Consider the following 26,770-nt stretch of genomic DNA (forward strand, 5'->3'; position numbering starts at 1 on the left):
TTTTTTTTTGCGGTACACGGGCCTCTCACTGTTGTGGCCTCTCCCGTCGCGGAGCACAGGCTCCGGACGCACAGGCTCAGTGGCCATGGCTCACCGGCCCAGCCGCTCCGTGGCATGGGGGATCCTCCCAGACCGGGGCACGAACCCGTGTCCCCTGCATCGGCAGGCGGACTCTCAACCACTGCACCACCAGGGAAGCCCTGAAGATACATTCTTGCATGGAACCACTACAGTGCATAACTGACTCAGTAATTCTATACCATGAAAAGTAATCAAATGATCTTCACTTCAGACAAATCAAATGGGCCGTATGTCAGGTGTAATAGCATTTATGGTTATATATGGTAACATATATGTATGTGTAATATGTGTGTATCTCTGTGTTTGTTTACATGTTTATAATAGATTCTGATTAAAATATATTGTGGAAATGCAGAAAAACCTTTAAGATAGTAATTTCTTTTTAAAGGATCTTCAAGAGAGGAAACAATAAGGATAGTATCACAAACTGAAATTTACTATTTTTATGAAAATTGTCATTGATATTAATGCTGTCACCCATAGAATATAGTGTGTGAAAGAGGACAAGAGCACTAAATATCAGCAAAACAACAAATTCATGGATATAAGATCATGTCTGACAAAATAAATGTGGTCCTCTCTACTAAGCATATTAGGAATTCAGTTTCAATTAATTATATTTCAGGGGCTAATATGTAGCTAAGGTTAATGGTCCTTGGGTCTCAATCTATTTAGTTATTTTAGTAGTGTGTGCCTTTCACTTCAGGTGCTATTGGTAATATGGGATATTAAGGTAATCAGATAACCATAGTTAAAATAAATGAGGGCTTATTTGCCTCGGAGTGATTGGAGTGACTTCTTTCATTTGTTTTCACCTGGCTGCTCTCAAGTATCATTACTTTCTGTCCTTTGTCCAGGTGAACAAGGCACAAGGTCTAATATCACGAGTAATTTCTGTAGTCCCGGATCATAGCTCATTGTGAAGGAATTGTGTATTAGATTGTTTGTGGAGCCTGAAACAAGCCATTGAAATGCAAGTACCAGATCCTTTCATTGGAATAACTTTATGAACTGCTAGAATAATTTTTGCATCTTTTTAGAAGATATTTTAAGTCCTTCAAATTTTGGGGCAGTACTGCTGTGAACCAAATTCATTGTTGTATTAAAAAAAACAACAAGGTAGCCATAACTTTTGCTTTTATATACTTACGTTGAGATGAGAAAAAAAATTAGTGTCTCTTTCCCCTCATTCATCAGTGTATTATGTGCAATTCTATCAAAGCCATGACCAGGAGTAATGCAAAGCTGTGTGGATAAAAAGCAAATTACAAAAATACTGGTAAAGGTTTGTTTTTATTGATACTATTTTCTAATTTCCAAACATCTGGAATCTGGCAAATGTATAGTAGTTTCATTAGGCAGGTTGATGTGAGAGGGAAAAAAATTGAGGAAAAACTTAAATATCTGAAGGCCACCCTGATGATATCTGGTGTTTGAGATGAGTATGATTTAGAATTGTTCTGTGTTTTATTCAGAACAAAAGAGAAATGAAGGAAATGCTTTGAAATCCTACCCAGTATGTTGGTATGGGATATCTCTTGAGGGTCACATTAAGACAAACATATACACACACATACACACACTTCCTAAAAGATGTTTGAATTGTGAATGAGTGGCCACATGGCAAAAATAATGCATATCAAACTATAAAGGCTGGATATATCTATATTCAATTTACTATTATAAAACTAACAAAAAATTAAAACATCTGTTGTTCTACCCCAGAAGTTTTCAAAAGTGGTGCCTTAAACTGCAACCCCATAGACTCTGACTTAATTTATCTGAGGTGGGATTCAAGAATAGGTAATTGTTTCTTACTCTCCAGGGGATTCTGGTGTGAATACATGGATGAAAACTACTATTTTGCACCACCAACCCTGAGAGGTAAGCAAAGACTTTGGGGAGGATTGTCCCTCAGTTGAACTCCTGGCTCTGCCAGGCTCTGCCACTGACTATGTGTCCTTGTGCAGGTTACTCTAAGAACACTTTCTCATCATTGACATGGAAAATACAAATCCACTGGATTTCTATGAGAATTACATTTAATATTTATAAAAGCCTTGGCAGGGCTCAAAAATACTTGCTCCCTCCTATCTGTAGTGCATTTCTTAGAGTCTCTCATAACCCCAGGTATAAGGTCACTTTCTGTTATAATATTAAGGTAAAATTAGCATTATCTCCCCCACTATATTATGTAGTAAAAATGTTAAGCATTTTGGAGATGAGGTTAATGCATGTAATTATTTCTGGCTGTTGTTATCTCCTGCTTTTAAAGTTCTCATTCTCTGCCTCACATTTTGCTTCTTGCCTCTGACTCCATTTCTACTTTGCAGTTTACTACAGGACAGGGTCCCTATCCCTTTGCTATTGTCAGTATTGTCAGCTGTAGCTGATTTTACAAAAGGTTTGTTATTTGGCAAACAACTTAAAATTTCATCTCAGCTAGGCTTTTCCTTAAAAATCTCTCAATTATTTCTGGGTCTAAAAAATTTTTATTAGTTGTCTCTTCTACTGGGGGTCTGGCCTCCTTTCATGTTGCTGTGCCCTTTTCATTTCTCAAATGCCATCACACATTTTTCTAGATTCTTTTCGCTTCTAAATCCCCAAATGCCTACGTTGTTTTTAGTTCTGTTTTTGGTTAACTTCTAAGGCATTCATTTATGCCCTGAGTAATATTCTTTTGCCACAAAGTAGCCAAACAAGATATTTTGCTAAATAAAAACTTCTTACTTGGAAGAGGAATTTTGCCAATCATTAGAATAATTTTCCTCCCTATTATATAAGGTTATACAGTTGTAAAATTATAACTGATTATAATTAGCATTATTCTTATATTGCTTTTCATTTTAAAATGTTCTGTAGAATAAGTAGCAAGTTGTTGAGTGTAAGAATATCAAACTGTAGTGGTCATAAGAATAGCCCAGGAGTTTGCTAACCTGTAGGTTCCTGAGCCTTGTGCCTGAGATTTTGATTTAGTAACTTAGCAGTGTAAACTTTAATGGGCATCCCATATGATTCCAGTGCAGGTGTTCTGTGTGTTGCATAGTGAGTAATATAGGCATGATTTGGCTCAGGTATAGCCTAGTTTATTTGGTTCAGCTAGTACCTGTTTATTTGCTGCTATGTATCCATTCTTCTACCTTCTTGCAAAAGATACACTAAATTGGGGGTGAGGGGAATGACCCCATTCTCAGACATGTGGTTTGAGTGAGATTTACTCCAGCTTAGATCTAGAGGTGTTTTCTGTTTGCCTTAAGCCAAATGGCAGATCACACTGCACCGACCATAGTGTTTAGTTCAGCAAAGGGCATGTAAACCAATCAGAATCATCAATTACTAGCTGGAAGAAATGTTTTTGGTGGTTACTGGGAAAGAATCAGCTATTTTCATTTTTCCTTTGATTTTCTTGTGGACATGAAGCTTGGAACTGCTGTGACTATCTTGTCTAAAGAGGTGAGTAAGTTAGAGGAAGCAGATAGAGCTAGAACCTGATGATACCACCAGCCTTCTGCCCAAGGACTAAGCTTACATGAACTGATACATCCCTTTTTGCTTAACCTAGACTTGCAGACCCTCACCTCTAGGTTAAGCAAACAGGAATGTATCAGTTCTTAGAAGAGTAGAATTAGGTAAACTGAAGCAAAGGGATGGGCAGCTAGGAGGCTCCATCTCTTTTTTGGCATGAATGATGCTCATCCTTCTTAGGATAGTTAAATAGTTAAATTTAAATTTAGGCATAGTTAAATCTGTGCCTTTTGAACATTGGGACTCTGTGTCTACTGTGGTTGCAGCAATGGAGGACAAAGGTAGGAAAAATTCAGGATGGTTGGAGCATGTCTGCTACATTTTGGAACCTTCAGTGAGGTCTATAGGATAGAGATAAGCTAAGGCTGAAACTAGCCTTTCTGACAGCAAAGAGGAAGGAAACATGGTTTTTTAAAGGAAAGCTCTTTTGCTTGAGACCTGTATTTCAAGAGGACTGAAAGACTGATCCCCTGGGGCTGGCAAGTGTGAAAAAGCTCAATGAGAGCTTCCCTGGTGGCGCAGTGGTTGAGAGTCCGCCTGCCGATGCAGGGGACACGGGTTCGTGCCCCGGTTCGGGGAGATCCCACATGGCGCCGAGCGGCTGGGCCCGTGAGCCATGGCCGCTGAGCCTGCGCGTCCGGAGCCTGTGCTCCGCAACGGGAAAGGCCGCAACAGTGAGAGGCCCGCGTACCGCAAAAAAAAAAAAAAAAAAAAAAAAAGCTCAAGGGTCAACCCCATCCAAGGTTAGTACTAATGGAGGCAAAAGAGGTAGCATTGCAGCAGAAGGTAAGATTGGAGCCCCAGAAAAGCCTAAGTGGCTCCATCTGGACAAATGAGAACGTCACCACCATTGTGAGGATGCAGCCTGTGGACCGGGAAGATTCATAGAGCTTCCCTGTCTCATCCTAGCATGTCATACACCTCTAAAGCAGAGGACAAGATGGGAGTAGGAAACTGATTGTTAGGGGAATGGGTAAGAGCACTGGAGATGTATTGTGAATAAACTATATTTTCTGTTTCTGGACCTTGTGTTAGTAGATCTCTGGCTATGGTTACTAGCTCATGGGGCTAACCAGTAGCATATAACTTGAAACCTCTATATTTTTAGGCAGTTAATTCTGTTGCCCAAGAAACACCAAGATTGGTCAGCAACAGGTTATGATTGCTTAGTCCTTAAGCCTATTTTTAGGTTGTCAGCATGTACCAAGAGAAAGTGGGCTGCTAAAGAGGACTAGCCCACAGAAGGGGCAAACACTCCTCCTCTAGATTGGATGGAGACTGCAGCTACTTTGCTGCCCATAACAAGAGCAGCCTGAGATGAGGTCAACCCTTAGATGGAGGAAAAACAAGAAATGAGTATGCCCCTTAAGCCTCAAATCAGGGAGTGCCTGAGGCTAGCCCTTCTTTGGACTTTGTAGATAAAGGAGGCAACAAATTCTCATTATGTTTTGAGTTTTGTTTTTCCATTTGCAGCATAAATGATCATCTGATATACCTGGACATGCCCCTTATGTATTAGAGTTCTCCAGAGAAATAGAACCAATATATGATTTATTATAAGGTATTGGCATACAGGATTATAGAGGTTGAGAATTCCCATGATCTGTTGTCTGCAACTGGAGACTCAAGAAAGCTTGTGGTAGTTAAAAGGTCTGAGAACCAGGAGTGCTGAGGGTAGGAGAAGATTGATGACTCAGATTAGAGGGGGACAACTCCAACCTTCCTCCACCTTTTAGTTCTATTCAGGCCATCAATGGATCGGATGAGGTCTGTCCACGTCAGGGAGGGCCATCTACTTTACTCAGTCTACCAATTCAAATGCTAATCTCTTTCAGAAACACCCTCACAGACACACGCAGAAATAATATTTAATTGGATATCTGGGCATCCCTTGGCTCTGTCAAGTTGATACAGAAATTAACCATTACACCTTACAAATAACTTTGTAGTGTTAATTAACTTTTTAGGAGCCTGAGTTTCTTCTACCCTATAATGAGAACAATATCTATTGTGAGCCTCAGGAATAATGTATATAAAGCATAGTGCATGGTATATAATGAGTGCCTAATTAATGTTACTTTTATGGTCTATATCAGTGTTTTCCCCCGTCATGTATTATTTAGTCATCAACCTTATTGGGTATTTTGATCACTTTTCTTCACCCCATTGCTGAGAGAGGGATTCCTATCCTAGGATTACGGGGATAGCCAAAAGCATGACACCTGACACTGGACAGATGAGATTGATAGCAATTCATCAGTCCTGGGGGAGGAGGACACTGCATGCTTACCAGGGCCACATGGGGTTGCACTTGGGAATAGAATGAACAAGCAGGGACTGTGGGAAGCTGACTTTATAGTATTAAGAGCATAAGATGCCCCCTGGTTTTTGCAGGAGGGTGTGATTGGATTGTTTGAATAATTTCATGGACTGGCAGGGAATTGAAGACCACTCCTCAGGCATAAATAAGCAGGCAACGTGCCTGGGCATGATAAAAATTTCATGATAAAAAGGAATGTTTGGCTAGGGGATAAAAAGGAATGTTTGGCTAGGGGACCATATCTGTCTGAGCAGAATGGGAAGGAGAACTTGTAGGAACTGAGGCCCTCTCAGTTTTCCTGAGATGTCAGGGCAACACAAAAATAGTAATTTTAGGCCTTATGCCGCATGGGGGTAGAGGAAAAAGCACTTGGATTTAGTTAGAATTTCTGGTTGCCATGTGGCCTATAAAATGAGAATATGCCAGTTCTGTCTCTCTTGAGGATCTTTGTGAAGATTATCAGTCATATTTGTGTCTAAGAATACATCAGATGCTCTTTCTTTTGATTGAGTAGTATTAGAAACAGAATCTTTCGCCCAAGACACCATGGACAAGTTTATTCAGGAATTGGAGAGTAGGATAATGGTTCTCAAGGTTGAAAGTAGTTAACAATAACTGTTGGTGCTTGTAAAACACATACACATGAAACACACTTTACTAATCCACATCCTCAGAGAAGTTTCAAAGTTTTGGTGGTTTAAGGCAGCATATTGATTTAGAAATGTACATTTAACAAGATCTCAGATTATTCTGATGCAGTAGTCCTTCAACCAAACAGTGTCAACATTGGTTTAGTGCCAAGGTTCTCAAACTTGACTGTGCATCAGAATGCATTGAGGGGTTGCTAAAACACACATCGCTGGGCCCTATCCTCAAAGTCTCTGACTCAGTAGGTCTGGGTGGGACCCCCGAATTTGCATTTCTAACAAGTTTCTAGGTGATGCTGCAAGACCACACTTTGAGAACCATTGGTTTAGTGTAGTAATTCTCAGTTGTGTATGATTTTTCCCCCAGGGGACATTTGCCAATGTCTGCAGACACTTCTGGTTGTCACAACTGAAGGGTGCTACTGATATCTCATGTTAAAGGCCAATGATGCTGCTGAACATCCTACAATGCACAGGACTTCATTCCTTCCCTACAACAAAGAATTATCTGACCCTAAATGTCAATAGTGCTAAAGTTGAGAACCACCAATGCAGTGGCATTTTCTGGGGCGGATTGGTGAGATAGTCTCCTCATGGCAGCAGGTGCACATAGTTCATGTACATAGACACTGTAGGGAGTTGGCCTGAAAAGAGCAGCTAAGTAGAATTTACCAAAGACATTTTATAAAAGAAATAACTTCACACTCTTAATGAGCCACTCATTTACTATCTTGCTGTCTACCCTGCAGAGCTGATCTGAATCGAGTGATCCTTTCGAAATCAATGAAAACTATACTCTGGATGAGAGAAGGGATGAAAAGAAACAGCTGTGTTAATTCTGATTTAAGCAAGGTTTCTCATTCCCTTTGATTAAATTGCAGGTGAAAGGAAGTAGATGAAATGATGCAATTGAGTGGGCACCAAAAATTGATACAAATGAATGACTCTGAAGGAAAAAACAGGTAATGATAGGTGAAACTTATGTGGATTAGCTAGTTAAAAAAATCCTCTTCGTAGGGCTGCACGCAGATATTTAGATGCTCTTATTCAGCAATCTGACACTTGTTACCTAAGGTGTAAACTGAAATAAGCAGTTTTCTTACCTTTTGCTGTATTTACAGCAATCAATAATTGTAATAACTCCAAGGCTGGCAAAATATTGTTAAAGGGTAGAAATCTGATAGGTGAGATTTTTCTTAGAGCTTGGAGAAAATTTTGAGTTACTTTAAGTTATCGATGGTAGCAAAGAAAAGTAAATGCATTTTTTTAAACAAGGCTGTGCAAAACAGACCACATTTTACTGAGGCTTCTTTAAAGCACTGATGATGGAGCTGAGTACAAGCTAAGTAACATACTCATGAAATCTGGCATATACTCAGCATCTAACAGAAAGCAGGCATTGAACAGTCTAAAATTTAATGTTGGACTGACCACACACAAACATTTCAGTAAAGACCTCCTTACATCTTCTAAAAAGCAGAATTAGCAAATATACATTGATCTTCATTCCCCTATTCTCATCACTCATGAATAAGGATAGGGGGATGGATTTCTTGCAGAGGAAGAAAGATAACTAGAAGGACCAATTCCCAGCTAGGAACTCTACTTTGTTCCTCATTTTATCTTTTACTTTTCCTGTGCTCACCAATGCTGATCCCAGTTACACATCTTTAATAGATAACCAACAATATCTTTTGAAATTTTAGGTATGATGAATATTCTATGTACGTAAACATATTATCATCACCACCATCATTAATGTGTTTATAGTTTTATATTCTCTCAATTTCTGTAGGTTTTAGTTTCTACATCTGTAAAATGTTTTTAAAATATTTTTTCTCCTTGGAATGCTTTTATCAAATACATGTGTTAAATTCTAATATGTAAATAAAATCTGATTGGCTGCTCTGATTGAATCCTCCTAGTTAGAACCAGAAATTGGAAGCCAAGACCTCATCCATTGGTTCTCATGGTGGTTCCTGGAGAATCTTGAAGCTTTAAGATTACACAAAGCACAGTTTAATAATCAAGGGTCTAAAATTTTAGATACCCTCTAAAATCTCCTCAAGCTTGCCAAATATAGGCACTTATTACCTCCAGAAAGTATTTAAGTGAATTTATGAACAAGACCTTATTTATATTTAAAATTCAGGTAAGAATATCTGGAAATTTGACCCAGAGCTTCCTTGTAACACACACACACACACACACACACACACACACACACACACACACACACACACACACACACACACACATACACACACACACACAGAAGAAGGCAATAGGTTACCTGGCTTGTCTAATAAATGTCTAAAAATAATTTATTAATTGGATCCTTTTAGTAAGGCTATTTAACAATGTAACGGGTATCTTCAATTGTGATTTGGTAAAATATGGAGTTCTCCTAGACATATAGAATTTTCTTTTATTATCAGACAAAGCTGAGTACGTATAACTGAATCTTGAATTTTAGAAGCACAGAAAGCATTTGTGAGAGGATTAAGGTACATCTAAAAATGTTGATTTCTTTTTTAAAATTTCATTTGTTTATTTATTTATTTTGGCCATGCCTTGAGGCACGTGGGATCTTAGTTCCCCTCACAGGGATTGAACATGCACCCTCTGCAATGGAAGCACAGAATCTTAACCACTGGACCGCCAGGGAAGTCCCTAAAAATGTTGATTTCTCGTGACCTAGCTTGACCTGTAGGAGTTATGATTCACATGTTCCTTAAACTGAAGTAATTTACAAATGTTAATCATCTCAATCTTCAGTCATAGGCAAGATTGAGTTCTCTACAAAGTGAATGAAGTACAGATGCTCTGTATTGTGGTTTAAATGCAGATACTGTGTTTTATCTACACAGTATTCTGGAGAAAGGGTTGGCATGCCATTTTGAAATTAAGGGAACATGACCTGCCGAATGGAGGGTGGGCACCTTGCACAGTGGTATACAAAAAGGATTCCAGCAATTGGGGACCATGTTTTCTCTCAAAAAAAAAGCAAACAGACCCTGTTTTTAGTATGTATAAATGCCTAGACAATTACTCAGTTGAGACCTTAAAAGCAGCTTCTAGAGATCAACGTAGAGATAGTTGTGTCCTGGAAAATTTTAAGTATTGGTTGTCAGTCTATTTTGACCTTAACTAAATTTAAGAATCACTTCACATAACATCTGGTGTTGAATGTCAATGTCTTTATATGTCTTTCTGGGTATGTTTATATGCAAAATGCCTGAGGGAATTGACTTTGGGGCAAATAATTTAATGGGTCTTTTTTCTTTTTACATAGTGATACTTGTTTGTTATAGAAAACTTAGAACTTAAATAGGTAGGGAAAAAAAGAAGCTAAAACTTATCTTCAGTGCCACTGTCCAATGAAAATAACATTGATATTTGGTTTTAATCTTTCTTTCCATTCTTTTTTTTTCTATACAGATGTTTTTGCTTACTAATAAAAAAGAGATTGGTATAAATACCATTATCTAACTTTTTTTAAGAGCATGATATTAGGCATATATCTTTCCATGTTATTAAATATTTACCTATAACATTGTTTTTAATGCTGTCTGTAAGATTCCTTTGTATGGATATGCTATAATTTATTTAAGTTTCTATTATTGAGCATTTAGGGTTTTTTTCCAAATTTTTACTATAAATGACATTCTAGTGAAAACTATTTTAATTAAATCATTGCACACATTTAGGATAGATTTTTTTATAGTTATAAAACAATACTTTCCTCTCATTTTTAGAATAACATTATTTTTACTCTGACTATAAAAATAAAATTACACTCTTGTAGAAAATTATAGGAAACCATAAGAAGGAAGTAAAAAACATAATTTTTAATTTTTTAAATTTATTTTTATATATTTTTTTATACAGCAGGTCCTTATTAGTTATCCATTTTATACATATTAGTGTATACATGTCAATCCCAATCTCCCAAATCATCACAGCCCCCCACCCTGCCCCCGCCACTTTCCCCCCTTGATGTCCATATGTTAGTCCTCTACATCTGTGTCTCAATTTCTGCCCTGCAAACCGGTTCATCTGTACTATTTTTCTAGGTTCCACATATATGCATTAATATACGATATTTGTTTTTCTCTTTCTGACTTACTTCACTCTGTATGACAGTCTCTGGATCAATCCACATCTCTACAAATGACCCAATTTCATTCCATTTTATGGTTGAGTAATATTCCATTGTATATATGTACCCCATCTTCTTTATCCATTCATCTGTCGATGGGCATTTAGGTTGCTTCCATGTCCTGGCTATTGTAAATAATGCTGCAGTGAACAATGGGGTGCATGTGTCTTTTTGAGTTATGGTTTTCTCTGGGTATATGCCCAGTAGTGGGATTGCTGGGTTGTATGGTAGTTCTATTTTTAGTTTTTTAAGGAACCTCCATACTGTACTCCATAGTGGCTGTATCAATTTACATTCCCACCAACAGTGCAAGAGTGTTCCCTTTTTTCCACACCATCTCCAGCATTTGTTATTGGTAGATTTTCTGATGATGTCCATTCTAACTGGTGTGAGGTGATACCTCATTGTACTTTTGATTTACATTTTTCTAATAATTAGTGATGTTGAGCAGCTTTTCATGGGCATCTTGGCCATCTGTATGTCTTCTTTGGAGAAATGTCTATTTAGGTCTTCTGCCCATTTTTGGATTGGGTTGTTTATTTTTTTAATATTGAGCTGCATGAGCTGTTTATATATTTTCGAGATTAATCCTTTGTCAGTTGATTCGTTTGCAAATATTTTCTCCCATTCTGAGGGTTGTCTTTTCGTCTTGTTTATGGTCTCCTTTGCTGCACAAAAGTTTTTAAGTTTCATTAGGTCCCATTTTTTTATTTTTGTTTTTATTTCCATTACTCTAGGAGGTGGATCAGAAAAGATCTTGCCGTGATTTATGTCAAAGACTGTTCTTCCTATGTTTTCCTCTAAGAGTTTTATAGTGTCTGGTCTTACATTTAGGTCTCTAATCCATTTTGAGTTTATTTTTGTGTATGGTATTAGGGAGTGTTCTAATTTCATTCTTTTACATGTAGCTGTCCAGTTTTCCCAGCACCACTTATTGAAGAGACTGTCTTTTCTTCATTGTATATTCTTGCCTCCTTTGTCATAGATTAGTTGACCATAGGTGTGTGGGTTTATCTCTGGGCTTTCTATCCTGTTCTATTGATCTATATTTCTGTTTTTATGCCAGTACCATATTGTCTTGATTACTGTAGTTTTGTAGTGTAGTCTGAAGTCAGGGAGTCTGATTCCTGCAGCTCTTGTTTTTTCCCCTCAAGATTGCTTTGGCTATTCGGGGTCTTTTGTGTCTCCATACAAATTTTAAGATTTTTTGTTCTAGTTCTGTAAAAAATGCCATTGGTATTTTGATGGGGATTGCATTGAATCTGTAGATTGCTTTGTGTAGTATAGTCATTTTCACAATATTGATTCTTCCAATCCAAGAACATGGTATATCTCTCCATCTGTTGGTATCACCTTTAATTTCTTTCATCAGTGTCTTTTAGTTTTCTGCATACAGCTCTTCTGTCTCCCTAGGTAGGTTTATTCCTAGGTATTTTATTCTCTTTGTTGCCATGGTAAATGGGAGAGTTTCCTTAATTTCGCTTTCAGATTTTTCATCATTAGCGTATAGGAATGCAAGAGATTTCTGTGCATTAATTTTGTATCCTGCAACTCTACCAAATTCATTGATTAGCTCAAGTAGTTTTCTGGTGTCATCTTTAGGATTTTCTATGTATAGTATCATATCATCTGCATAAGTGACAGTTTTATTTCTTTTCCAATTTGTATTCTTTTTATTTCTTTTTCTTCTGATTGCCGTGGCTAGGACTTCCAAAACTCTGTTGAATAATAGTGGTGAGAGTGGACATCCTTTTCTTGTGCCTAATCTTAGAGGAAATGGTTTCAGTTTTTCACCATTGAGAATGATGTTTGCTGGGGGGTTGACATATATGGCCTTTATTATGTTGAGGTAGGTTTCCTCTATGCCCACTGTCTGGAGAGTTTTTTATCATAAATCAGTGTTGAATTTTGTCAAAAGCTTTTTCTGCATCTATTGAGATGATCATATGGTTTTATTTTTAAATTTTTTTTGTGTGTGGTTTTATTAAAACTCAGTAATTTAAACTCAGATTTACCTAGTAGGATATTAACTATGATGTTCTTTATATATATTTTAAATTAATTTCTATTGGAGTCGAGTTGTTTTACAATGTTGTGTTAGTTCTTTATATATTTTTAAAAGAATTTTTCTTCAGTTTTTTCTTGGTTTCCATATTTCTGTTGATTTTTTTTTCTTGTTAGAACATGTATATGTGAAAAATATGCTTTGTTCCATTTGTCTCAGGATGGACAAAAATGTGCTCTTTGTGGTCCCATGTGTTTCAGGAAGCAGGAGGCTACTATGAGCCGACTGGAGTTGGTCCACTTCCTGTTGTCCTGTTCATGGAATGCCCTTTGAAAAGGAGCAGCTAGACCCTGATGAGTTGGAAACCATCACAGTGCACAAAATCCTGGAGACTACACCTTCTTTCAAAGAGCAGTGTACTTGGTAAGTACTGTTTCAAGGCTGATTTTGAAAGAGAATGGTTTGCTTACACTTTTGTAGTCTCTGTAGTAGGTAATAAAATGCTTTAAGTATCACTGTTTTCTATACACCACTCATAATTGATTTGCAGACTCCCAGCGCGTTCTGCTGTAGTGAAAATATCCATGAGGCTTTTTGTACGTTGTTTTTGAAATAACTAATTTTTTTGGCTTCAAGTTTAAATTTGATTTTAAAAATTCTTAAGAATTTAGCCATTCTAAGAGACATTTGTTTTACTTGTAAGGAATTTTGACTCAGAAAAATTCAAATATTTGATATATATATATATAGTTATTGTTGAGATATAACTTACATGCTGTAAAACTCAGCCTTTTAAGGTGGACTATGCAGTGGGTTTTAGTATTTACACAGAATTATGCAACTATCACCACTGTCTAATTTCAGAGCCTTATCTTCACCCCTAATATAAACCTGACACCCAACAGCAATCACTCCCCATTTTCCCCTACCCTACCTCCTGGCAACCATGAATCTGTTTTCAGTCTCTATGGATTTGCCTGTTTGGGACATTTTATATAAAGGGATTCATATAATATATGGTCTTCTGTGACTGATTTCTTTTACTTAGCATAATGTTTTCAAGGTTTATCCTTGTTGAAGCATGTGTCAGTACTTCATTCCTTTTTATGGCCAAATAATAGTTCCTCCAGTGGGTATACCACAGTTTGTTTATCCATTCATATTTAGGTTACTGCCACTTTTTTGGCTACTATGAATAATGCTGCTGCTATAAGCAATCATGTAAAAGTTTTAATATAGACATATGTTCTCAGTTGTCTTGGGTATACACTTAAGAGTGGAATTGCCTGCTCATGTAGTTATTCTATTTTTAATAGTAATTCCATTTTTACAGAACTGCCAGACTGTTTTCCAAAGCACCTGCACACTTATACATTCCTCTCAGCAATGTATGCAGGTTCCATTTTCTATAAATTCTAGCCAATTCTTGGTGTTGTCTGTCTCTTCGGATCATATAGTTTTTATTCTTCAATTTGTTAATATGATGTATCACATTGATTGATTTGTGTATATTGAAGAATCCTTGCATCACTGGGATAAATCCCACTTGATCATGGTATATGATCCTTTTAATGTGTTGTTAGATTCTGTTTGCTAGTATTTTATTGAGGATTTTTGCATCTATATTCATCAGTGATATTGGTCTGTAGTTTTCTTTTTTTGTAGTATCTTTGTCTGGTTTTGGTATCAGGGTGATGGTAGCCTCATAGAATGAGTTTGGGAGTGTTCCTTCCTCTGCAATTTTTTGAAGACTTTGAGAAGGATGGGTGTTAGCTCTTCTCTAAATGTTTGATAGAATTCACTGGTGAAGCCATCTGGTCCTGGACTTTTGTTTGTTGGAAGATTTTTAATCACAGTTTCAATTTCATTACTTGTGATTGGTCTGTTCGTATTTTCTATTTCTTCCTGGTTCAGTCTTGGAAGGTTATACCTTTCTAAGAATTTGTCCATTTCTTCCAGGTTGTCCATTTTATTGGCATAGAGTTGCTTGTAGTAGTCTCTTAGGATGCTTTGTATTTCTGCATTGTCTGTTGTAACTTCTCCTTTTTCATTTCTATTTTTATTGATTTGAGTCCTCTCCCTCTTTTTCTTGATGAGTCTGGCTAATGCTTTATCAATTTTGTTTATGTTCTCAAAGAAACAGCTTTTAGCTTTATTGATCTTTGCTATTGTTTTCTTTGTTTCTATTTCATTTATTTCTGATCTGATCTTTATGATTTCTTTCCTTCTAACTTTGGTTCTTGTTTGTTCTTCTTTCTCTAGTTCCTTTAGGTGTAAGGTTAGATTGTTTATTTGAGATGTTTGTTGTTTCTTGAGGTAGGATTGTATTGTTATAAAATTCCCTCTTAGAACTGCTTTTGCTGCATCCCATAGGTTTTGGATCATCATGTTTTCATTGTCTTTCATCTCTAGGTATTTTTTGATTTCCTCTTTGATTTCTTCAGTGATCGCTTGGTTATTTAGTAACATATTGTTTAGACTCCATGTGTTTGTGTGTTTTACGTTTTTTCCCCTGTAATTGATATCTAGTCTCATAGTGTTGTGGTCAGAAAAGATGCTTGATATGATCTCAGTTTTCTTAAATTTACTGAGGCTTGATTTGTGACCCAAGATGTGATCTATCCTGAGAATGTTCCATGTGCACTTGAGAAGATAGTGTAATCTCCTGTTTTTGAATGGAATGTCCTATAATATCAATTAAATCTATCTGGTCTGTTGTGTCATTTAAAGCTTGTGTTTCCTTATTTATTTTCATTTTGGATGATCTGTCCATTGGTGAAAGTGGGGTGTTAAAGTTCCCTACTATTATTGTGTTACTGTTGATTTTCCCTTTTTTTGGCTGTTAGCATTTGCCTTATGTATTGAGGTGCTCCTATGTTGGGTGCATAAATATTTACAATTGTTATATCTTCTTCTTGGATTGATCCCTTGATCATTCTGTAGTGTCCTTCTTTGTCTCTTGTAATAGTCTTTGTTTTAAAGTCTGTTTTGTCTGAATGAGAATTGCTACTCCAGCTTTCTTTTGATTTCCATTTGCATGGAGTATCTTTTTCCATCCCCTCACTTTCAATTTGTATGTGTCCCTAGGTCTGAAGTGGGTCTCTTATAGACAGCATATATATGGGTCTTGTTTTTGTATCCATTCAGCGAACTTGTGTCTTTTGGTTGGAACATTTAATCCATTCACGTTTAAGGTAATTATCCATATGTATGTTCCTATTACCGTTTTCTTAATTGTTTTGGGTTTGTTTTTGTAGGTCCTTTTCTTCTCTTGTCTTTCCCACTTAGAGAAGTTCCTTTAGCGTTTGTTGTAGAGCTGGTTTGGTGGTGCTGAATTCTCTTAGCTTTTGCTTGTCTGTAAAGCTTTTGATTTCTCCATCCAATCTGAATGAGATCCTTGCCCAGTAGAGTGATCTTGGTTATAGGTTCTTCCCTTTCATCACTTTAAATATGTCATGCCACTCCCTTCTGGTTTGTAGAGTTTCTGCTGAGAAATCAGCTGTTAACCTTATGGGAGTTCCCATATATGTTATTTGTCATTTTTCCCTTGCTGCTTTCAGTAATTTTTCTTTGTCTTTAATTTTTGCCAATTTGATTACTATGTGTCTCGGCGTGTTTCTCCTTGGGTTTATCCTGTATGGGACTCTCTGCGCCTCCTGCACTTGGGTGGCTATCTCCTTTCCCATGTTAAGGAAGTTTTCTACTATAATCTTTTCAAATATTTTCTCGGGTCCTTTCTCTCTCTCTTCTCCTTCTGGGACCCCTATAACGTGAATGTTGTTGCGTTTAATGTTATCCCAGAGGTCTCTTAGGCTGTCTTCATTTCTTTTCATTCTTTTTTCTTTATTCTGTTCTGCAGCAGTGAATTCCACCATCTGTCTTCCAGGTCACTTATCTGTTCTTCTGCTTCAGTTATTCTGCTATTGATTCCTTCTCATGTATTTTTCATTTCAATTTATTGTATTGTTCATCTCTGTTTGTTTGTTCTTTAATTCTTCTAGGTCTTTGTTAAACATTTTTTGCATCTTCTCAATCTTAGCCTCCATTCTTTTTCTGAGGTCCTAGATCATCTTCACTATGATTATTCTGAATTCTTTTTCTGGAAGGTTGCCTATCTCCACTTCATTTAGTTGTTTTTCTGGGGTTTTATCTTGTTCCTTCATGTGGTACATAGCCCTCTGCCTTTTCATCTTGTCTGTCTTTCTGTGAATATGGGTTTTGTTGCACAGGCTGCAGGATTATAGTCCTTCTTGCTTCTGCTCTAAAAGCCATAATTTTAACAGCTAGGGAAAAATAGGAACATTCTGTTACATGTTTCTCCCTATGTATTTATTCCCTGTAATTATAAAGTAAAACCCTCTTGCCCTGTTGGTGGGAATGTAAATTGATACAGGCACTATGGAGAATAGTATGGAGGTTCCTTAAAAAACTAAAAATAGAACTACCATATGACCCAGCAATCCCACTACTGGGCATATACCCTGAGAAAACCATAATTCAAAAAGAGTCATGTACCATAATGTTCATTGCTGCTCTATTTACAATAGCCAGGACATAGAAGCAGCCTTTGTGTCCATCGACAGATGAATGGTTAAAGAAGATGTGGCACATATATACAATGGAATATTACTCAACCATAAAAAGAAACGACATTGAGTTGTTTGTAGTGAAGTGGATGGACATAGAGTCTGTCATACAGAGTGAAGTAAGTCAGAAAGAGAAAAACAAATACTGTATGCTAACATATATATATGGAATCTAAAAAAAAAAATGGTTATGAAGAACCTAGGGGCAAGATGTGAATAAAGACGCAGACCTACTAGAGAATGGACCTGAGGACATGGGGAGGGGGAAGGGTAAGCTGGGACAAAGTGAGAGAGTGGCATGGACATATATACACTACCAAATGTAAAATAGCTAGCTAGTGGGAAGCAGCCGCATAGCACAGGGAGATCAGCTCAGTGCATTGTGACCACCTAAAGGGGTGGGATAGGGAGAGTGCGAGGGAGGGAGACTCAAGAGAGAAGAGATATGGGGATATATGTATATGTATATGTATAGCTGATTCACTTTGTTCTAAAGCATAAACTAACACACTATTGTAAAGCAATTATACTCCAACAAGGATGTTAAAAATAAATAAATAAAGACATGCTAATCATTGAAAACATGATACAGAAATGTATTCATTATCTGAATTCCCTAAAGTGACCACTGTTGTAGGTTCCATATAGTCTTTTCGTCTATATATTTTTACTTATTAAAGCTCATGTTGGATAGATAAATATGTTTTGTGAGTTAATCACTTACTACTTTAGTGAAAGAATTTCCCTGTTATTAAGAACTGTAATATTTAATGCTGCTTAATAGTCTATGTTGTGGAAGGGTTTTCTATTACTTGGCCATTAATCTATTATTTGACGGCTACTTTGTATGATTGTATATATAAATATTAACACTCTATTTTATATATATTAATGCATTTTAAAATACACAATGGATTATTTGTATAATACTGATTCTCCCAAGTGAAATTAGGGGTCAAATGTTATGAACATTCTTTCAACGGTTTCCTATGTGCCTGGCTAATTCAAGCTAGTAAATGCAGCATAAAGATGGATATTCATCTTCCTTTTTTCTTAAGAATGCTAAATTTAATTTACAACTTTAGTAAAATTATTTCAATATAAATGAAAGAGAACAAACATAAATATAGTGGTGTGTGTAGGTATTTAATTTTTCCTCTTTATTTTTGCCTCAGAATTCTCATGTATTTTTTCAAATGTCTTGAAATTAGCAAATCATGTGAGAAAAATAAATGCTTAATTTTTAAAGTGATTGCTGTATTGATAATGGTCATTCACCAATCAGGTATTTTTCAACTTTTTGTGTGAGGCATGGTCCTAGGGGCTGGGTTTATTATATCTTTTCTCTTATTTAATTCCATAAAAAACTGAATGATCGTGGAGATTTAAATAGATTAATTATTTCATTTAGTGAATATTTACTGCATCCACCTGCCATATGGGGTTTAAATTCTTGTGGTACAGAGATGAATAAGATATAATTCCTGTCTGGAGGACCTCACAGTCTAGTTGGAGCCAAGAGGTCAAGAGATGATTATAGTTCAGAATGGGAGATGCAGGAATGAAATGTGCCTGTTGTCTAGGGGAGCAGAAAGCAAGAAGTGACTGCTCTGCAGGGGGGCGGGGTAGTCAGGGGACTTTGCATAGGAGGAGGCACTTGTACTGGTTCCTAGGGGATGTAAGGGTTGGCTAATGTGAGCAGATGGAGGGCAGGGGGCTATTTGCTTCCTTAGTCTTGAGATAAAGGGAAGATCAAAGATGTATACCAGGTTAGAAGATGGCATTAGTCTTGGTGAAGTCAACAAAAGCCTATGGGTCAGTTAGACATAGCGATTTTATGAAATTAAGCTTGATCAACATGAGATACTTTTGGGTTAACCTTAATTAGTAGCTATTTGCATGTTTAACAATACAGTAAACCAAAACAAGTCTTTTTTTTGCAGTAGTTATGTTTTTCTATGTTTATAAAATATATACACGCTCATTGAAAAATTATGAAAATATAGAAAAAAGGAAAATACATATCATCCAGGCATAATTACTGTTAACATTTTGATGTATGTGTTTTAAAAATCATTCTAAACAGAAAACCATCCTTTAAAAACTGGAATCAGAGAGTGCATATGACTTTCTGCCTGTTTCTTCTCACATAATAAATCATGAAAGCTTTCTCAAAATAAATATAAATTAATATTTCAAATAAACATATAATATTCTATTATGTGGATATGCCACATTTTTTAAAACAAATTCACCTCTTCTAATACATTTGAGATTGTTTTCCCTTTTTTTTTTTCTCATTAAAAATAATGCTATATGGGGACTTCCCTGGTGGTCCAGTGGTTGAGACTTCGCCTTCCAGTGCAGGGGGTGTGGGTCTGATCCCTGGTCAGGGAGCTAGGATCCCACATGCCTTGCAGCCAAGGAGCCAAAGCATAAAACAGAAGCAATATTTTAACGGATTCAATCAAGGCTTTAAAAATGGTCCACATCAAAAAAATCTTTTAAAAAAATAATGTTATAATGAATAGTCTTTTAAACTCATCTTCGTTCACTTCTTTATTTCCTTAGGAGAAATGACTAGGTTAAAATGTATGCACGTTTCAAATGCTGTCCAATTGTTCTGAAAGTTCGTATCATTTTATTCCTATTTTCATGAAGCAATATATGAGAGTATAACCAAATCTTACACTGACTTAAATTGCTTTTCTTGTAAAGGTAACATTATTCTGCTCAAAATAAAACCATTAGTGCCAATATACTTCAGTTAGGCTTGTGATTAAATTATAAATAAATTGAGAAGAGATCAGTATCTCTGTGCTTCTGAATTTACTCCCTCAAGAATATTAAATGAAAGTATAAAACACAAAACTGAATGTAAATAAATTTAAAGTAATATAATTTTATATATTTATGGAACACTTTCTCTAAAAACTTAATAGAAGTTTTTTTTTTTTTAAGTCAGACATATTATCAGGTTGATACTAAGAAGCTTCACATTTTCATGTGTTTCATTACTGAATAATAAGATCATCCTCAGATTTTTGTTCCCCTAAGCTAATGTTATTTGTCCTCGAAGAAATTTACAAAATACGTTTTGCTAACTCAAATAACTTTACCTTCCACTAGAGTAAATCGCTATTTATTTCAATGTCCTAAGTTAACCCCTAGTAATATTCAAAGGATTAAGACAGCTTCTCAAAGTGTACAACTCATTACTGGAGTGTTTCAAACGAAACAAACCCAAAAAACCATATAGGTTTATGTGTGCTTTCATTATTACTGTTATTCAGTATCCAAAGTTGAAAAGAGAACTATGTTAACTTCTCAAGATTTAATAGGAATTCAAAGGTTTATATTAATATATAAATCAATTGTTTATATTTATGATGCATCTATAGCTTAGCTATCCAGAATTCTTGGTGAATGAGCCACTTTAGATAGCCATTTTCTGAATAATGCAAATTTTTCCCCTAAGAATTAAAGATATTTCAGAATTAACTTTTACCCATTCTTGACTTATTTAAACAAGTCTTAGATAATTGTTATAAATGATACTGTTTTATTGTCCTCAGGGCCTATTGAATTTTTTTGTTGCTCATGCTAATTGATCCCATATTGCTTTACTGACAATTCTTGAGCCTACTTTTTGTTTTTCAGTCTTATGCTATTTGTCACATTTTTCTGTCAGTGTACTATTTCCTCTTTTTTTCTAATTTGCTGGTGCCAATCTGGCATAAATAACCATGCTTATTAAGATTATAAAAAGCAAAAGCAGATGAGAAATGAAAAAGGAAATGACAACTTCTTGAGTAAAGAATACACATTTTCCTCTATAAATAAAATATTTGTTTTTATTAATATACTGACCAGTTCAGGAGTCTATTTTTCTAATTTCTAGCTCTGGGTAAATTTTTTTTTACGCGGGCCTCTCACTGTTGCGGCCTCTCCCGTTGCGGAGCACAGGCTCCGGACGCGCAGGCTCAGCGGCCATGGCTCACAGGCCAAACAGCTCCGCGGCATGTGGGATCTTCCCGGACCGGGGCACGAACCCGTGTCCCCTGTATCGGCAGGCGGACTCTCAACCACTGCGCCACCAGGGAAGCCCCTAAATTTTGAATAGGTAAACTATTTCTCTTACTCCAAGTGCCCCTCTTAACCAAAACTAAATGTCAGGCAAAAGGGAAGGCATAGAAAACTGTCGTGCCTTACTCCACACAGTCATTGCGTTAAGGTGTAACTGCCTTAAATTGCAGCAGCTGTAGTCTCCATGTGCAAATTTCCCTTATTTCTGTGCTCTTCCAAGCATCAGCTGATCTCTGCCTGTGAGTTTATGAGCACCAGGTTTTGTTTTCACCCCACTTCTCCCACTTTTTTTCAATTCTGCTTTGATTTTTCTTTTTGGTAAAAATTGGAGCGTGTTCCAGTGGCCTTAGTGCATTTTTATTAACATACTCATTAGAAAAGAACTAATCCCGTTATGATTCAGCAGAAATAGACATAATATGTATTTAGGGATTGTCTGGCCAGGGTTACTGGGTTAAATTGGACTTAAAGTTCTCATTTGAGTTTAACTGCCTTCTGTAGTCCAGTATGCACCAAAATCTTTCGTTTTCTAACAGCAAGTTAGAACGGGCTGGGCAGTGCACTTAGAGATGAGAAGAAATACTTAGAGGAATCACTGATCATGGATATAAAGTTAAAAAAAGTTAGAAAGCATGTCTGATGATACATTATTATAAAAAGTAAGTTAAAATAAAAGCCCAAACACTAACCAATATTTGATACTGAGTTTTCTTTGTTACCTAGTTTAAGAAACATAATTATGAAATAAATCAAAAGAAACAATAGCTTTAGGGAGCATTAGAAATGACATTTAGGTACTGTGCATGACACTGAAGCACCTGAACCCTGAAGTACCCCTTTATTTAAAGACAATGTGGCTAAAGCTGACTAAATTATTTTCTGGTATGTAAGAAGTTGTTTTTTGTTAGAAAACTCCTAATTTGTTTCCCATTTTTACTAAGAACAGGATAAATCACATGTAATATACACATTATTCACCTAGAATTCTCTTTGGAATGGACCTATAAGAGGCAGGGGACTCTAAGAGCCTTATGATTCTATTTTTAAAAGACCAACAGAAAAGAATAGAAAGATATGAGCATTTTCTCATTTAAATGATTACGTAAAGAGGAAGATCTCACTCAATTCTAGATTAAAGATGTTGGTGATTTTCTTCTCATCAGCAGTGTTGCTTATGGGGAGCATTGACCTCGGGCTTTCTCCTTCCCATTATCTGCAGATATGTTACTTTTCCATTTCTGAAAGAAGTGCTTAACATATTATATGAGACTACGACAGAGGTTTTGCAGTTGCTATTTAAAAAAATATATCGTATACATATTCATGTGGTTTTGGAGAACTCTTTTATTTCGGTTTTAGGGCAATCTGTAAAAACTACAACATGAATGCTTATTTATTTGAAAGTATAATACACTATGATAAGATGTATATTCTTTTAATGTGAGGAAGACTGATGGTCATGTTTTCATCATTCTTCTTAGCATTCTCTTCCTTGAATATCTTTGACAAACTGTATGGCAATTTATTTTTCTGTAGGAGTAAAGAAGTTCAACCATTATTTGGAATACTAGAGCTATTTAATTAGCTGAATGTTTAATGTGCCAGTAGTAAATATGTCAGTCATTTTAATTTATTTCGAAATGGAGATATCAATTCATAAAATAGAATTTTAAGAGTGATTATGCTCCACTTTTTTCAAGACATCTACCTTGAGCACTTCAGATTCCCTATGCAATGTTTATGAACATTTAAAAAAGTCAAACTGTTATTACTGTATTCAAGATAGAGGTCTTGGAGGTTTAGTTCCTATGCAAGCAATTAGATGCTATTAACAGAAAAACATGAATTTTTACTTTAACCTATGGGATCATTTTGTGAACATTTATTAAAATACATAGGAATGTCATTATGCTACTATTTACCATAGAACAAAATTCTATCTAAGGCTCATCTTTACTGAGTGTTGTATTACAGGCTTCAGATACTGAATCACTTCATTATAAGGGGCTTTACTTAAGGCAGTATGACATTACAGACTCCAAGAATAGTTCTATAGCAGATATCATGTGTATATAAATATTCATGAAGTATATACAAGTATACATGTATATGCATTTATTTACCAGGATACTATGACTGTTTTGTGGGTTGTTTAGAATGCTCTGTTAAGGCGTCAAAAGTTTTCAGTTAGCTCTTAGTCATGAGCTTCTTATTCCAGACTGCTAGATGGGAATGAACTGGCACATATTTATTCCTCCTCCTGGTAAATTTTAAATTAATGCCAACTATTTTCCTGAAATTATGTTGAAGATCAATGAATGACTATTACAGGAAAATTAATTCCTGTGTACCTTGGTGACAGTTTTTCAAAGGTACTACCTTTGAACATTTACAATGAAAAAAGTTTACCTACGTGTATTTTTGTCCAAACTTTTGACCATGCTGCTGATGAAAAATCTGTGTTTATGAAGCTAATGAGTGACTAAAATTTCTTCCAGGTTGAACATTCATTCCTTCAACAGTTTTTTTAAACACCTTTGTTTGTGCACAAATTTAAAATTATACGTAGCCAAACTGATCTTTTTCTTTATGTTTTTTTCTTTTACCTTTAAACATAGAAAGCCATTTTCCTTATATTGTCTTCTAAAGTTTTGATAGTGTGACTTTTTACATTTAGCTCTCTAACCAGCTGGAATATGTTTTGAATTGGATAATGATACATCCCTAGTAATGTTAAAGAGTAAGGATATATGTACGATATCTAGACCTGAGTGCTGTGCCAAACTCCTATCTGGTGCTCAATACATTTTTTTAAATCCACCCTTCTCCCATCCTGCAGCCACACAGGGCATGTACTCGATCAGTGTTTCAGAGGACAACATCAAAGCATTCACCAAAAAGTAGAGGAAAAGGAAATGCAAACAAATGATTATAGTATAAATCCCTTTGGTAGATCAAGAAGACAGAGAAACTTTCAAAGGAGGCAATTCTTATGATGCTTCTTGAGAGATGAGTTGAAATTTATGAAATAAATGAGAGGAAAATGATTTTCCAGAAAGAGGGAAAGGTATCTGAGAGTGTTTGGTGTGTTCAGGGTGCCAACAAAGCTGACATGAGGTAGAGGATGGAAAGAAGACCCAGGGCAGAAAAAGAAAGGACTGGCAAGCCATGCTGAGGATTTTAGTCTCTAACTTGTAGTCCTTGTGTATATAAGTATGCAAGTGGCATGATTCATACTGAGTTTTTGATTTTTACATATCTGGTACAATTTTAAGAGCATGTATAAAGTTTCTTTCATGCAGTTTTGTTGAATAATTAATAGTCCACAAATACTACAGATTAGTCCCAAATCAATTGAATATCTAATTTCTGGTAATGCTCAGATCACGTGGGTTGGAAAAGTTTGCCTGAGTGTACCGATTGATTTAGGTATGGTTCAATTTCCTTAAATATTTGGAGAGACTTTTATAGTGTAATCATGGAATAGCAATGTAGCCTTGGAACATGGAACTGTGCCTTACGAATTTCCTTTCCTCTGAGACAGAAAAATTATAATGAACTATGCCAAGACCTTTTTGCTTTTTCAGTTTTTACAAACGTATTTGGTACTGTTAGCATTTATTAAGCAAGCTTGGCCAACCATGAAGTTTGTTAACATCCTAAGCTAACCACCCAAGGTATTATTTGGACATATCAGAGCATTTGGTACCTCATCTAATTTGTTCCTAGAGATAATTGGTTTGGATGAATTGTTTGTGTGGCCTGGAGAGGGGTCACTGGAGTGGCATAGGTAGGGCTGCAGGTGTTAGTGAATGGTGGTCTTCAATAACCAATGGTGATAAAGCTACAAACTGAATTTGCCTGATTTGTGAATAAGATGTTGGGAATGATTCTACTAGGGTCTCTTAAATCATCGAGAACTGAGATGAGAGATATATTAAAGCTGTGATAACTGGTTTTGCATATTGTTTTTATCTAATTTATAACTTGATGCTGATGAGGTCTTGGAATATTTGAGTTATGCCCTGCTGACCATTATCTTGACAAATGTCAATTGCAGTTTCAGGTTGATGACTAGGCCAGACATAAACCAAACCTGTTAAATCAGGCAAAGTTTACATATCTAAAGAAGTGCTTTCCAAGTATCTACATCACAGAATGCATAAAAGATGATGTATTTGGTACCCAGGGGTAAAATGGAGGAGCTTTGAAAAGTCATCTAACATGGGGCTTGGTAAAGAAAAATTGTTTTCTTTATGTTATATAATTATGATAGGAGAAATAAGTACAAAATATTTAAAAAGGTGAAAGTTGAAGGTATGTAAAACTTTCAAATAAACCTTACCAAAATTTTAATAAACTTTAATAAAGCTTTAATAAGCTTTAATGAACATATAATTTCTGATGAAGGCATTTTAATGCTATCTCTTCAATACTTGACAGTTACATAGTATAGATAAAAACTTTGTTTTAAAACTCTTATTTTTATAGCAACCCAAATTTTTCAACAATTAAAATGAATATTTAAAAAATCATATGGCTATTATTTTTCTTTCAATGGCAGATGTAATGCTAATATTTATCGTGGCGAATTCAAATGAATTTCAAATCCAATTGTGCATTTTTAATTTTTTTTTTTTTTTTTGCGGTACGCGGGCCTCTCACTGTTGCGGCCTCTCCAGTTGCGGAGCACAGGCTCCGGACGCGCCGGCTCAGCGGCCATGGCTCACGGGCCCAGCCGCTCCGCGGCATGTGGGATCTTCCCAGACCGGGGCACGAACCCGTGTCCCCTGCATCGGCAGGTGGACTCTCAACCACTGCGCCACCAGGGAAGCCCCAATTGTGCATTTTTATAGCAAAGATTTCAAAACAACAATCAAGTTCTAACTGCAGAATGTACATGCATTTTTACTCTGTAGCCAGCTTGAATGCCCCTAAATGGGCACAAACATACAGATGTATTGAATATAAGGGTAGAAAGAGATTGGAGTTCCCCCATCTCTCCTCTGTAATTTGAACAGTTGGGCTGTGGTCCTTTACTTCTTGGGTGTGAGCTCTTCCATCAGCTCCCTAGGCCTCTTGAGCAAGATGAGGTGTGATGTGGTCCGCCCCAGGATGTTAATGCAGATATCCAGGTAATAGACCACCTCTCTGGGGAAGCTCATGATGCCATAAAGGAGTGGTAAGTGCATGTTTTCACATCTTATGCTCTCCATCTGTGGGTACACAAGGTGAGCCTGATCCTAATCTCTGACCCTTCTCTGAGGAGTCCTGGAAAATGCTTATTGAGGTCAAAGCCATCCAATGGGGGAACTCCAGTCCCAAAGTCTGAGTGGACCAGCATTTCTACATATACCT

General features: G+C 36.3%; 1 protein-coding gene across 16 annotated transcripts in view; it reads left to right on the forward strand.

The window, feature by feature from the left end:
- Positions 1–26,770, forward strand: part of LOC307195594 (uncharacterized protein) — a 920,801-nt gene that overhangs the window by 60,728 nt on the left and 833,303 nt on the right. For all 16 annotated transcript variants that reach the window (XR_013830873.1, XR_013830874.1, XR_013830875.1 and 13 more), the window contains one exon: positions 13,001–13,163. The gene's annotated coding sequence lies outside the window, so the exon portion shown is untranslated. The remainder of the gene's footprint in view (positions 1–13,000; positions 13,164–26,770) is intronic.

This window comes from Stenella coeruleoalba (assembly GCF_951394435.1).
Source record: "Stenella coeruleoalba genome assembly, chromosome: 12".
In the NCBI taxonomy this organism is placed as follows: domain Eukaryota; kingdom Metazoa; phylum Chordata; class Mammalia; order Artiodactyla; family Delphinidae; genus Stenella; species Stenella coeruleoalba.